The following is a 5,852-nucleotide window of genomic DNA, read 5'->3' on the forward strand; positions in this document are numbered from 1 at the left end:
TTGCTATATATACTTGAGCCCATTGTTGCAGCCACTGTGTCAATCCATCTCCTTATGGGCCTTCCCCTTTTCGCTGACCCTCCACTTTACCAAGCATGATATCCTTCTCCAGGGAATGGTCCCTTCTGACAGCATGACCAAAGCAGGTGAGACAAAGTCTGGCCATTCTCACTTCCAAGGAGCATTCCAGCTACACTTCTTCCAGGATAGATTTGTTTGTTCTTCTGGCAAAAGAACAAAATTCAACAGAATATCAAGAAAATAATGTATCATGACCAAGTGGGATTCATACCAGACATGCAAGGATGGTTTAGCATTAGAAAAACAACGTAATCCATCACATAAATAGAAGAAAGGATAAAAACCACATGATCACATCAATTAATGCAGAAAAAGCATTTGTCAAAATCCAACACCTTTTCTTGATAAAAATGCTCAGCAAAATCGGTATAGAAAGGAAATTCCTCAACATAATTAAGAGCATATACATAAAACCAATGGCCAACATTATTCTCAACAGAGAGAAACTGACAGTTACCCACAACAACAGGAACCAGATGAAGATGCCATTTATCACCAATCTTGTTCAATACTGTAGTGAAAGTCATAGCCAGAACAATAAAGTGAGAAAAGGAAATAAAAGGTATTCAAATGGGCAAGGAAGAAAAAACTATCCCTATTCCTCTATAAATGGTAAATCTCAAAGGTTCCACAAGAGTGCTACTGGGAGTAATGGAAGGATTCAGCAAAGTAGCTAAAAACATGATCAACATACAAAAATTAGTTGGCTCCCTCTATATCAACAGAGAATTTTGAAAAGGAAATCAGGAAAGGAGTACCATTTAAAGTAGCCTACAAAAAGATAAAATACTTAGGAATAAATCTAACCAAGGGCATAAAAGAACTATACAAAGAAGCACTACTTTTACAAGAAACCAAAACCACTCATCAAAAACCAAACTCACTGCCATCAAGAGGGTTCCAACTCGTAACAACACAAAAGGACAGAGCAGAACTGCCCCATAGGGTTTTCAAGGCTATTAATCTTTACAGAAGCAGACAGCCTCATCTCTTTCCCATGGCATGGCAGGTAGATTCAAACTTCCAACCTTTTGGTTAGTAGCCAAATGCTTTAATCACTACACCACCAGAGTTCTCAGAAACCAAAACAGACTTACAAGAATGTGAAAAACAAACCATGTTCATGGATGGGAAGATTTAACACTGTAAAAATACCAATATTACCCAAAACAATATTTATAATGCAACACCACCCAAATTGTAACAGCATTATTTAACAAGATGGAAAAACTAATCACCAACTTTATATGGAAAGAGGTCTCAATAAGTAAAGCATTATTGAAGAAAACAAAGTAGGAGGTCTCACACTACCTGATTTCAGAACCTATTCTATAAATAGCTACTATAGTCAAAACAGCCTGGTACTGCTACAACAGACATATAGACCAATGGAACAAATCTAAGAATCCAGATGTAAATACATCCAACAACAGACAGTTGATCTTCGACAAAGTGCCAAAGTCCATTAACTGGGGAAGAGACAGTCTCTTTAACAAATGGTGCTGGCAAAACTGGATGTCTTTCTGTAGAAAAATGAAACACGAACCATACTTCATACTATACACAAAAACTAACCCAAATAGATAAAAAACCCAAATATAAAACCTGAAAGTATAAAGATCATGGAAGAAAAAATAAGGATTACACTAAAAGCCCTAATACATGGCATAAATAGAATACCAAACATAACTGAAAATGCACAAACAGCAGAAGATGACCTAGATAAATGGGAACTGCTAAAAATTAAATAAAGGCACTCTGGTGGCACACAGTGCCTAAGGCATTTGACTGCTAACCAGAAGGTTGGTGGTTCAAATCCACCAGCTGCTCCATGGAAGGAAGATGGGGCCATCAACTTCCATAAAGATTTATCACCTTTGAAACACAATGGGGGTCGCTATGAGTCAGAGTAACTCGATGGCAGTGGTTTGGTATTTTGGATTTTGAAATTTAAGTACTTATGCTCATCTAAAGACTTCTCCAAAACACTAAAAAGAGAACCTACAGACTGGAGAAGTAAAAGTGGCTAAAACATATCCTACAATAGTCTAATATCTCCAATTTATATAAAATTTCAGCACCTCAACAACAGAAAGACAAACAATCCAATCAAAAAATGGGCAAAGAATATAAACAGACACTTCACCAAAGAAGAAATCCATGTGGCTATCAAACATATGAAGAAATGTTCATGATCATTAGCCATTGTTGTTGTTGTTGTTATTTGCCGTTGAGTCGGCCCCGACTCATAGCGACCCCTCCTTGGGTTTCCGAGGCAGTATCACTACGGAAGTAGGAATGCCCAACCTCCCTTCCGAGGAGTGGCTGGTGGGTTTGAACCGCCAGCCTTCTGGTTAGCAGTCAAGTGCCTTAGCCACTATGCTAGCAGAGCTCCCCATTAGCCATTAGACAGACGCAAATCAACAGTACAAGGAAATACCATCACACCTCAACAATAATGGCAATAATAATAAATAAAAAATGTTGACAAGGTTATGAGGAGATTAGAACACTTATACACTGCTCGTGGGAATGTAAAATGGTACAACCACTATGGAAAACAGTATGTCACTTCTTTAAAAAGCTAGAAAAAGAAGTATCACATGATCCAGCAATCCCACTCCTAGGTACCTAAAGAAGTAACATCCATGACATAAAGATGCATGCACACCCATGTTCACTATTGTATTATTCACAATAGTAAAATGATGGAAACAACCGTCCATCAACGGATGAATGGATAAACTGTGGCACATACATACAATGGAGTAATATGCAACGATAAAGAACAATAACAAATCTGTGAAATATCTCACAAACACGGATGAACCTGGAGATTATGTTAAGTGAAATAATTCAATCACAAAAGGACAAATATTGTATAAGACAACTATTATTATTTCAAAAAACAAGAAAAGGTTTGCCCACTCAAAAACACTGCTACCAGGGATGGGAGGGCGGATAAGGGAAAATTACTAACTAGATAGAAGACATATGTTAATACTGGTGAAGAAAAGACAATACACAATATGGGGAAAGTCATCATAAAATTAAAAAAGAAGTATAGAGACCAAATTTTGTTAACAGTTAACAGGGGTAGGAGGGAGGTAGAAAGGAGGAGTTATTCCTTGTGAAATACTGACTTCTGGTTTATGGTAATGTAAAAATCACATTTATTAAAGGTAGAGTTGCACAGACAAATAATGTAATTTCTCTGTGTAAGTTGTACACCTATAGAAGTTTGAACTGGCAAAAGTTGCAAGATAATATATTTACAACCTCAAAAACAAAAAAAAGAATATAGTAGCTGCTGAGGCTGCTTATGTACAACCAAAAACCTCATGGGATTTGATTCTTTGGTTTGGAGGTTTAGGCTTATGATTTCATAAGAGATACCCAAGTTAACTGGTCTCATATCTGTCCAGTGTTTCTGTTCTAGCTCCTAATTCATTGCATAGTGCCTGGGGTCTTAAAAGCTGGTAAGCAGCCATCCAAGGTACAATTGGTGTCTATTCATTTGAAGCAACAGAGGAAGGAGGAGAGTCAGGAATAAGAGAAAAAAATGGAATGTGTGGCTAACTGCCTCCATGAATAACTGCCTCCTTTGCCATGAGACTAGAAGAACTGAATGGTGCCTGGCTACCATTACTAAATATTTGATCAAAAGGAGGAAAGTGCAGAACAAAATTTCAAATTCTTACAGAATCCAGACTTTCTGGAGCCATGGAGGCTAGATGAACTGCTGAAATTATTGCCCAGAGATATTCTTTAAACCTTAAACCAAAATATCCCCTGAAGTCTTCCTAAAAGCAAGTAATAGTTTAGCTTAACTAGTAAAGAATGCTTGCCTGTAGCACTGTGTTCTTTTAAGATCTATCTATATGGAATCAAATTGACAACAGCAACTCAAAAGATTAGATAGGAAACTTAGGGGAAAGTAATTTTATGTTAATGGGGATGGAGCAACTTGGCAAAGGAGGGTGAGAACATTTGTACACCTCGAAAATGTAATCAATGTCACTGAATTGTTCATGTAGAAATTGTTGAACTGGTATATGTGTATGTTCTACTCTGTATATTCTCAACAACAAGAAAAAAATATATACATTTTTAATTAATGAGGACCCTAAAGAGCTTTTGTATGTCTTTTAAGAATCGCTACTATAACCGTGTTACCTCCTCCAGAATACCTGCAAGCTTTTTAGCATTATGCTACCTTTACTCCCATTTTACAGATGATGAAATGGAGGTTAAATATCAGGATACAGAAACAGAAAGATCCTGCTTGAGTACTCTTTTTACTGCCCTATTATATTTAACATTCTTAAAGGAAGACCTATATATCACTTTTTACTGGTTTAAACCATTTGAACAGCTTGTGTCAACGTCCAAATGAATCTTCAAAGTCTGGGGGAAAGCACTTCAAGTATTACCTATATCTTTTCATCCAATCCATAAATTGAGACTTCAACAACTAAATGGGTACATAAATATGTGCAATTTCTTCTGTAAAACATATTTCACACACATATTATCTATATAAAGGAGCTCTGGTGGCACAGTGCTAAGGCATTTGACTGCTAACCTGAAGGTTGGTGGTTCAAACCCACCAGCCACTCCATGGAAGGAAGATGAGGCAATCTACTTCCATAAAGCTTTACCACCTTGGAAGCCCAATGAGGGTTGCTGAGTCAGAATCGATTCAATGGCAGTGGGTTTTATCTATATAGAAGTATTCCTTTAAGTACTATATCGTTTTTTTTTAATTTGCATTGTAACTTGGGTGAAAGTTTACAGAACAAATTCATTTTCCGTACAGCAATTCATACACATTTTGTCTCATGACATTGACTGCAATTTCCCACAACGTATCAGCTCTCTTCCCACTTCCTCCCCATAGTCACCTCTTTCCTGTGTCTTCCCCGCCCCATGCACTCCTGCCCACCCCCCTAGCTGTCTCCCTGTGCATACACTGCCGTTCTGTTCTCCCTTGATTGATCTCTCCAAGGAATGTATCTACCTGATGTAAATGTTCAGACCATATGCCGGTCTTTTATTTGGCCGGAAGCCACGGGAGTGAGTTCAATTCCAGACCTGAAGGGCAGCTAGGGGCCAGAGTCTCAGGGGTTTCACAGGCTCTATCAGACCAGCAAACCTGGTTTTTTGTTTGTTTGTTTGTTTTTTATAATTTTGAGTTTTGTTCCACATTGTTCTCTCACTCCATCCAGTAAGTACTACATTTATCTTATCTCTAAAAATACAACACGTAACTGAAAGCTCATGGCTAACTACATAAAGGGTTGTCAATAAGAACTGGCCTTATCATAACTAAGGTCACAAATATCTTTCTTTTCATCCAATATACACATAACTAAACAACAGGCATTTAAATGATTTCAAAACTCTTATTAAAAATTACATTTCCTCCCCTCCACAGCCCTGACTTGATGTTTTCCACACACTTGGCATACAAGTATTCACAGGTAACATTTTTCAAAAATTAAGTTGGTATGCAACTACTTGTTAATGCTACCTTAACGGACACTTTCTAAGGCATTCTCTCAACATCCCTCATCATTCTGCCTTTTTAAATTTAATACCAATAACAAGTTACACTGTTGTCAGCTTTTCAAGTAATCAGTCATCATATGGATTACAATTACAGGTCCCATCAAATTTCCCAATACCAAGATCTTTATATGAAAATAAAGTTAAGTTTACCAATAACTGGAGGCTCATCTTTTATAATACCAAAAATCTGAAGAAACGAG

This window comes from Orycteropus afer, unplaced genomic scaffold (assembly GCF_000298275.1).
Source record: "Orycteropus afer afer isolate SDZICR_OR568_19922 unplaced genomic scaffold, OryAfe1.0 scaffold00723, whole genome shotgun sequence".
Classification (NCBI taxonomy): Eukaryota; Metazoa; Chordata; class Mammalia; order Tubulidentata; family Orycteropodidae; genus Orycteropus; species Orycteropus afer.